This window comes from Lichenostomus cassidix, chromosome Z, assembly GCF_008360975.1.
Source record: "Lichenostomus cassidix isolate B80296 chromosome Z, HeHo_3.0, whole genome shotgun sequence".
NCBI lineage: Eukaryota > Metazoa > Chordata > Aves > Passeriformes > Meliphagidae > Lichenostomus > Lichenostomus cassidix.
The window spans coordinates 31118773-31128946 of NC_139511.1; positions in this window are offsets into that span (position 1 = coordinate 31118773).

Below are 10174 nucleotides of genomic sequence, written 5' to 3' on the forward strand. Positions count from 1 at the left end.
AAGGCTGAACAGGCCCAGCTGCCTCAGCCTTTCTTCAAGTTTGTCTAAATGATCTCTAAACCAATCCCCCTCTGCCAGGGGAAGGTTGTCCTTTCCCCAGACTTTCTCTCATGCCTCCAGGGACTGGGATTCCTAAGGACAGGCATCAGCAGTAAAGAGAGAAGCAAAGTGGGCACTGAGCAACTGTCTTCACTACATCCTCTGTCACCAGAGGACCCACCTCATTCAGCAGTGGGCTCTTATTTTCCCTAGTCTTCCTTTTGCTTCTGATGTACTTGAAGTGCCTCTTGCTGTCTTTGACATTCCTTGACAGATTTGGTTCCAAATGAACCTTAGCATGCACCCCTGTGTGCTCTGATAGAATTCCTATGTTCTTACCATGTGGCCTATCCCTTTTTCCAGAATCCATAAACTTCCTTCTTCTATTTGAATTTTGTCAGAAGTCCCTTGTTCATTTATGAAAGCCTCCCACCCCCTTTGCTTGCTTTCTTACTCAGAAGGATACGCACATCTTGCATCTTGACCTTAGAGAAGGTGATCCTTGAATATCAACCAACTTTCTCAGGCACCTCTTCCCTCCAGGGCTTTTTCCTACAATACTCTACCAAGTGGATCCATGAAGAGGCCAAGGTCTGCTCTCCTGATGTCTATGATAATATCTTGCTGTGCATCCTTCCTGACACTGTGAGGCTCTAGCCAAAGCTTCCATTTGCCTTCACATTCCCCACCAGATCCTCCTTGCTGGTGAGAAGAAGATCCAGCACCACACCTTCCATTAGCTCCTCTAATGCTTGGAGAAGAAAGGTATCATCAACAAATTCCAGGAACATCCTGGACTGCTTGTGCTCTGCTGTGTTGTCCATCCAACAGATATTGAGGTGGTTGAATTCCCCATGAGGACCAGACAGTGTGAGACTGCTCCTATCTGTCTATAGAGGGACTCATCTGCTCGGTGTTCCTGGTCAGGCAGCCTGTAGCAGGCCCCAGTTATAATGTCACCTGTCCCTGCCCTCCCTTTAAGCTCTTGGTTGGCTCCTCATCCATGCCTGGGCAGAAATCCATCCACTCCAGCATGTCCTTGGCACAGAGGGTGACACTCTTTCCTTGTCTCTTCTGCCTGTAATCTCCCATTCCAATGCTTAGGTTGTAGGAGCCATCCCACCACATCTCTGTGATGCCTGCTAGCCTATCTCTAACTCCTCTCATTCATTCCCTATGCTCTGTGTGTTTGCAAAAACGCATTTAAGTTCGGTGCCTGATGAAGCTAGCTTACTGGCTGAAGTGTCAGGAATTCCTGTGTGACTTTTCATGTGTTCTCCTCCTGACCCACTCCAAATTCCAGGCATTTCTTGCTGACTTGCCTTCAGACTGGAAGTACTAAGATGGACTGAGACCCCATCTCCCAACACTTTGAGTTTTTTTTGCAGAGGATTCTGGCTCTCAGCTGATAGTCTATAGGGAATGAATTAATCTTCTTATTCCTCATCCCCTCTCTACCATTCTGCTGATGAAATGATAGTTGCAGCATAGAGACTGTGCTACAGGACAGATTGTACAATTATCCAAAATTGCAACTTCAGCTTCTGGATCATCATCTTCCCTTTCCGGCCTACCACCAGATAATAATGAGTTGAAGGCTTGGGGCTGAAATACCATCTACAAGACAAATTTTCTGCTTCTCCAAAATCTATTCTGTTGCTTACACCAAGCTAAAACACAGATGAAACACAACTTCTTTGGTTCAGCTTTGCCCTGATCTCAGGGCACCAGGGAGCAGGGAACTGCAGATGACATGTGGGAAAGGGAAAACAGGGTGAGATCAAAGATCCACGAAGCACTGTGCTCTGTTCCTGCACTTCTCCTGCTCTCCCAGGCCTACAGCCATTAGAGGTGTAACCAGGAAACAATCCTTCTAAGGGGTCTCCTTACTGGACAGTTGAAAGAGTCATGGAACTCATGGAAGTCTTCTCCAAAGCGGTCAATGAGTAGCTTGCCTCTGTGCCAATGGCATGAAAAATGAACAATTTTGTGAATAGCATAGCACATAAAACCCCTTTCCTACAGTCACTCAGCAGTTAAAAACAAGCACAAAGTGTTTCCATTGTGAGAGGCAGTAGCAAGGAATAAACACTTTGTCTTTCCTTTTGCCTCTCCACCTCCTAAGCTGGGGATGGGTACTTTTGTTCGTGAGATGGGTGATTCACAAGGAAATCATTCCAGTTGTGCGGAAACACCACTGCCAGCCCACTTCTCTGGCACTGTTTCTGCTTCTCCCCCTGTGACAATATTGTCAAGTTAAAGCAAACATGTTCAGGAGCAGATGTGGGGGAAACGAACACTAGGAAAAGTCAATACGCCTCTGCTTTAACTTGTGTGGACAAATCCCCGGCACAGTTGTAATTTTTTTCCTTTTGGTCATAAACAGAGTTTGCTTGAAGCTGCAGATTTAATTTTTTTTCCTAATGTAATATTGAAAAAGAAGGGGATTTTCTAGCTAGAAGGCTCAGTCAGTTCTCTGTTCAAAAGTGCAATAGAAGTTGATTATATCCCAGCCTAACAACATGCTTAGTTGTTAGTAATATCATAAACAGAGAACATTAACATTTAGGTACAAATAACTGATGGAAATGCCCTCGTGATGAGATCTGACACTCTTGAAATGCCATTTTAGTAACACAGCAGCACTCAAAAGAATGCAAAATAAGCATAGTGAAATTGAAACCCCATCAAATACTTCTCAAAAAAAAATTAAGAGTGTCAAAGTGTGCACCATATTTTGACAGGAGTATCCTCGTAAAATATTGTGGTAGTTGCTAGTAATTGCATTACACTGCAGCACTTAGGATATTGCTGGACTGGTGACATGAATGTATTAGCAAAATTTGAAGGCCATGTTAACTTGCAATTATTTATTACTTTTGAATTATGGCCAACAGCTCTGTGTCCAATTTGTTTAATGAGCATGGCTGTGTATTTTATTCCAATCTACCTTTCTTTTCTTGAGAGCCTCATTTTCAGTTAAACAGCTGAAGAAATAATCTACATGACGAGCAAGGTTGTGGTTTCCCTGGACTTCAAAAGTGCCTGAGTTAGGAGGGCTAACGTTTTCTGTAAGTCTGAGTTAATAATATATATTGTGCTAGACACTAAGAAATTGAGGCAGGCCTTTGCAACTCCTCAGTTTATGCAAACAAAAAAAATGGGTGGTTCTTAAACTTTCTGGGCTCAGGCCTCCAAGCTTCCCAGGAATGTAATGAAATTTTGCAATCAGTTTAATTGAAAATATCGTAATGATAACACAATTCCTCCTTATCACAGCACACAGGCAATCCATTGGAACACAACAAGAAAATACCAGAAGTCATTCTTTTCAGAGTATTGAAAATCTCACCATTAGATTAACTAGTTCTCACCAGTTTCACTAAGCGTTATTTAAATACATTTAAATTAATCAAGTGAAATTAATGCATTTAAATAACAAACTTCCTCTTGAACATTGTGTAGTACATTATCCCTTGTTTAATGAAGTGAAAAGCCTTTATTATGGCCAATACCCACATTAAGACCTTGGTCAGCAAAAGAGTCTGGTACATGTGCCTTGGGGAGCTCTCTTTCTCTGTGACTGAGGGGAAAAACTTGCCTGGAAAACAAGTAGGTCATCAGGCTAAAAATATGCAAGAACACAGGGTAGCAGTGCTCCAGGCCACAGAGGTGACATCGTGAGGAATAGGAAGACATGTGAGTTTCATTTCTCACCACAAAATTCTGCATGTGTGCACACCGCATATATGAATGTCCCCTCAAGGCAGTCCTAATTCAGCTGTTTCTTTCTTAACACTGTGAACTGAGGATCCACTGCATGTTTTGCACCATGGCAGTGCTGCTTCTGGCATCCCTGAGGGTTGCCTTCCGTGTGAAGCAGTTCCTAGTTATTGAATTCCTGGTGTGACCAAGAGGACTGGGCAGTCCTTGCACAGAAACACAAGATGGGGAGCAGGGCAGAAAGACTGATGGATGAAGGAGGCTCTCCCTCTTATTGGCAGCATGTGACAGATTGATAGGAGAATACATGTTCTCCAACAGTCATAGAATCATAGAATGACTTGGAAGCGACCTTAAGGGTCATCTGGTTCCAACCCTTCTGCCATGGGCAGGGACACCTTTCCCTAGACCAGCTTGCTCAAAGTTCCATCCAGCCTGGCCTACTGGCTTTGTCAATTTCCTGGTGCATGCACACCATGCTGCTGAGAGAGAGATTATTTACAAACATATTCTCCTGGTCAATAACATGCAGCAGTGATGGCCCTACCTGCTGTTTTATGGAGATGGTGCTGTAACAGAAGCCAGCCAGAGTTATAAAGCCTGGGCCAGTGCTATCCTCACCTCCCTGCAGATAAATGCTAAAGGCATGACACATTTTCAATCTCCCCAGAAGCACCAGTACCTTGTCATTTTGCAATTTCTGTGTATCATGCTGGCTGTAAATAGTCCATGATGATAATAGGGATAAAGCTGAGTTTCTCCTTGAGTTGTTGTGCACCTGCAGCAGAACTGTCACACAAGTGTCACAACTCAGATATATTTTCTTGCAGAGATGGATCTCTTTTGCACAGCATCTCAGCCAATGAGCTTTTAACTCAACCAGCCTCTTCCTGCTGGTGATCATGGGCTTTGGCTTACAGTAATGTAAAAGCTGGAAGGTCTGCTAAAAGGAGCAGCTGGGATGAGGATCCCCCAGAAAGTAGTTCATGATAACATCATGCTCTCGCTGGTTTCTCTGTTCTGCTGCTTTGTCTTACTATCACTGCTATCTCTGACTTAGCCTCCTTATTCCAAAAATTTTGAAGTGTCTTGCAAGAAGTGGTTAGGAAATCCCCATTCAGTATGTGGGGAAGATCATTAGGATCATTAGGATCTATTAGGATTAGTTCATTAGGATCTAACATTATGGCCATGGTGTAGTTGGGTGAAGAAGGCAGTGATGCTGCAGCAACAGAGCCAGTACTCTTGCAAGTCCAGCTTGCAAGTTTTTCCCTAAAGACAGCTATGGAAATAAGCATTTAAAACTTTTGCTGTCTCTCCCAGACTGAGCTACTGACCTTCACTTGTTCCTGACCTCCTGCTTTTCATCTGCTAGCTGAAAATGAGTCTTCTGCTGCTAGCTACTGCCCTGGAGAACAGTTAATGAGCTTAAGGGTTCAGTACAGGCTGCTTACACACCTATCTCCCTGCCCTGCTAATGAAGCTGCACACTGGAAAATTAAACTGCAAGGGGGAAGAGTGAAAAAGTATGCTGGAAGAGGATCCACTGCAATTTCTGACTCTGAGCCTCTCTGATTCCATGTTGGGAATAGTAAGCCAGGACCTGCTGACAGGCAGCTGGACTGAGGAGAGAGGCCTGAGATTCTCTACTGGGACCTAATTACAGAAGGGCCTCTCTGCCTTTTCCTCTTTCTGTGACCTGTGATACTGACTGGTCTTGGGGTTAAACAGAATCACAGAACTAACTAAGTTGCAAAAGAAAAAAAGTTGCAAAAAAAAAGCCAGCACTGGTCATCCAAAATGGCGAACCTCTGACTGAATGTTGTAGGATGAACAAATGGCCTTTCAGAAATTTTCCTTTCTCAGCAAAGCAAAATGAGGCTTTTATTTGAGAGAGATGGGCAACTTTGGTTTCAAGATCCATCCCTGGCAGTGTAGAGGACACTCAGAACAAACCTTCAGGCTGCTCTTTTTCAGAACCAGTCTGCAGACTCGTGTACACTCACAGTGTACAGTGACAGAACTCTACTTTCAGATGTACAATGTTAATGTGAGAATTATTGGCCTCCTGTCACCTCGTTCAATGCATAGAGAATATTTTTCTTCACATTATTACTATTGCAATCTTTTGGATGGATGTTCACTGGTATAAATTAACACTATCAAGTACTGCATTGGGAATAAAAAGAGAAAACATTTTGCTTTTCAACTCATACCTTAGATTTCCCAGCAGTACTACTAATTTTGTCAGAAATTAGATTGATTTTTTCTGCAGAAACACATTCAGAAATGTATCCGGTGGTCTGGAAATAATTTCTGCTTCATGCTTTTCTTTGTCACGTCTTTGCAGCTCCATAACTTACCCTCCCTCACTATTTATTCCCTCCAGAAGACAGGCTTTTACTACAAAATTTGAGCAGAACATAGCAGATACTGTATCTCTCCTTACAATACTTCTGCTCAAGCCACACAATTATTTTCTACGCAAATGAATAAGTGGTTAGTTAGAAAACAGTTTGAAAGGTGCAATGCTTGCCGCAGTATCCAAGCACAAGTTATTTCTAAGGATCTAGGCCCATTACAGATATCATCTGTTTTGATCTTGTGTCAGCCACTGAATTTTCGCAAATTTGAACTGAATGATAGTATTTCTTATATTTTCTATTAAGTCTGCAAATACAGGAAGATGTCTCATGGTGCTCAGTGAATTGTGATTCATTTTCTACAAACCTTTTCACTTTTTTTTTCTGGTCTGAATTACTCTAGCTCTGGATCCTAGATATTATGTTCTTCCTTCTGCTTTGGTTTGCTACAGACAAGAAAGTCTGTGATCATTTCTGCAGGTAACACTCTAGAGAGTGACATCAAGCTGATTCCCTTCAACATGTGGAATGTATCAGTCTTCTCAAATAAACTCACAGTAAGGGGAATTTTATTGACTTTATGTGATTCCTGTAGTTCTTATCTGCCTCCCTTTACAGGTTTCTAACACCTTTTTTGATGCCTAGTGCTGCATACAGCCACAACAGTCTCCCTCCTAGTTCATTCCTCACCACTGTCTAACCCAAATTGTCATAGGGTGCTGCTTTGGAGCTCTCGACTCAATTAGACTTCTGCCATGATCCATTACCTCTCTTGCAGTGTTATAGGATATAGTTATAGGATAACTATAGTTATAGGATAAAAATCTCCATTTTGCAAGAACAGCTTATTTACCTCTCTTCTGGGATATTCAACCTGTCATTTTGCTGAATAAAAACCCAGTGTTCAAATGAGGCAAACTACCAAGAAATATGGGCCTCTCAGTTCAAAATGAATGAGATACAGATTAAGAAGCTTTATTCTAAGATATTTCCAGATGAAACTTATTCTTTAAACATTAATGGCAGCTGATTCTTCATGGTCTGTCTATTTATGGGGGCTTGTCAGAGTGATCTGGGAAAGTGCATGGTTGTGTGGGGGTAGTGTGGGTGAGAACTCTTCAATGAGCATCCATTTTCCTGCATGCACATTTCCCTGGGTATCACCTGCTAGGGCTGAAAATGCTTTCAGCCTCTAAAGCCTTGGGCTGGGATCTGTCGAAGGTCCTTCAGCTGTAGCTTTAAGCCTGTGGACTCAGTGAGTTTCAATTCTGCTCTGAGAGCGAGATGCCCAGTTACACAACACATCCTTCACTCCTTGTTCACACACCTGTTTTTACTCACTCTGATTTTACTCTCTGATTTTACTACAGACTTTTCTTCTGCTCCAGCAGCAATCTATGTCCTTATCTTTCTCTCCTGGTTAAGTGAATAATTTCGGAGGCATTTTATCACAGAGCAGATGCCTGCTCAGCTCCAAATCACCTCTGCAATTCTCTAGCAGTGTTAAGGCTGCACAGTGACACTGAGAGAGAGGGTCACCATGGGTCTTCTGGGGCAGATGCTGAGTTTGGCATTGTCCACCAAATTAGTAAAGACAGCAATCTCAGAGAGAAGGTTAAATTGTGTTGTCCCACTGACCTGATAACCAGTAGGGAACAGGGCTGCAATGGCTCCCAGGCTTTCCAGTGCTTTTAATCTCTTAACCTGCACATTTTTTCTTTAACCTCTCCAGGGGCACTTGCAGCATTGAATCTAGTCCCAAAATGGTTTCTACAGCATTTTCCTCATAAAAAATTGTTCTCAAAGATCCACTAATCACTCTCAAGTCTGACAGGCCATCAGCTGTGTTAAGACAACATGCATGCATTTCTTAAACACAATGAAAACCAAAAAGAAATAAGCCTACTTGTTAAACTTTTGAGTCATCACAGCTGATTTGCAAAACAAAAATCACACCACCTGAACCTAGACTTTGCATTTGGGTTTGTACTAGGTACTAGTAAGATTAATGTGCAGGCACTAATTCAAAGACAGGATGGACTGCCACCAAAGGGCTCTCTGTGGCCTACAGCTCCTACAGTATATAAGATTCTGTCATTTTATCACATGCAGCTCCTCAAACAATAATCCAAGAGGGGTTAGAAATGTTTTAGGACTCAGTCTTTTCAGAGTGCTTTGGTTCTGCTGTGAGACTCAGCTCAAACTGGTGGCTGACAGGGGAATTCAAGTAGTGGAAAGGTAATGCTGCCAGTATTTTCTAGGAACACAGCTCTGTCCATCAGGCTGTCTTGGCTTTATCATCATTATCATCATTATGGACAAAGTTGCTATAGGTAGACAAGCCAGTTCTCTGCACATGCCTCGGTCTGCTCCCAGCACTGGGGTAGATGCAGACATGTGAATCTGTTCATGTGGCTGTGGATACAACACTGAGATTTTCCCCAGCTTCAACAAGCTCCTGTCTCATCCCTGACATGCACATCTTTGGTATGTCTCAATATGTGTTGGCACAGCTCCTTGCACAATGGAACCTCTGATAATATATAATTGTAAGTGATAAATAGCCAAAACCAACTCCTGCTGGGAGGCATTGCAGCAGCAGGATTCTCTTGTATTCTGTTGTGTGTGACTACTGCAAGGACCTTAGCTGGTAATACTGCAGCCATGCTCTTTGGCGGGGAGAAATAGCTACTTTGCCATTTGCACATCATTCCAGGTTCATTCCAGGTACTGTCATGAACTCAGGGGAACAGAACATAAACAATTCCTTAACAGTAGGCCACATATTTTATTTGTAGTTTTCCAAAGCAAAGATTGTACTGACAAGAATGCAAATACTTTGCAACCAGTAAGTGACAAGACACAGCCTACACTTCATAATAAGTTATGAAGTATGTTTCAACAGCACCATTAAATATATTTCATCACTGCTCATACCATTGTCCCCATAAGAGGAGTATTGACAAAAATTACAGATGTAATGGGGTAGCAGCAGTGGAGTTCACACTGTTGTTCAGAGAAAACCAAAATCAAAACAAGTATAAACTAATCTGAGAGGGCAGAAGCTGAGTAACAAGCTAGGCAGGCAGGAAATTTATTGTTTCTGATGTAATATTGGACAAGAAGATGCAATCTCAAAAGGTCATTACTTCCTCAGAAGCATACAGGATGTCTGGATGGGCTTTCTCATGTAAAGTTCTTGATCACCCTCCCCTAGTAGCCTTCCTTCCTTTCTCTGTACTTCTATCTTGTCCGTTTTCCCAGGGACGCTTTGGAGCAGTCATGTCTTGCTGCCATTATTTTTACCTGTCCTCTCTGCATCCTGATTAAGAGCAAAGTCCTTAAAATGTGATGATAGCACACTCTGAAGTGCAAACAACATCTTGTCTTGATACAAGACCAACCCTTCATCACTTTTAATACCCAATATTCAGTAAAGGTACTGCAGCCATGTACTATGCTGGAGTAAGGAACATTTGAAAACCACTATTAGACTGTGCAATGCCTTTCCGTTTGAATTGGTTTCCCCAAATGTTTCTTGGAGGATACACTGAACCCCTAGAGCTGCAGTCCAATATGCTCTCTGAAACACTGCAGCATGCCTTTTCCAGAACCTGCAGTGTCCCAGTACTGGAAGCCTAACCTAGAGAAGAACAGGGTGAGTCTCACAGCACACGAAAATATCCATAAATCGCTCATCACATTGTTGTCACTATGCAAATACTGCAATTACCTTCATCTTTGTCAGTGTAGCTATGTGGTAATGATTGGCAAAGGCTGACATTTTAACAGCTTCTTTGGTATTGTATCCTTACCTGCCTCTCAATTTTCTAAGAAACAGATGCAGTTAGAGAACTGATGTGTAGAACTGAATTAAGTCTTGGTGAGTGGTAAACAGTATTTGAAAAGTATTTACTTTTCCATGTTTCACTGGCATATTTCTCCACTCCTGCTCTGACATCCCCTTTAAAAGAAAACAGCAGGCTGTGTGTATACTGAATGCACTGCTGTGCAACCTTCTCTTTTCAAGTTCAGGCAAACGGGAGAGA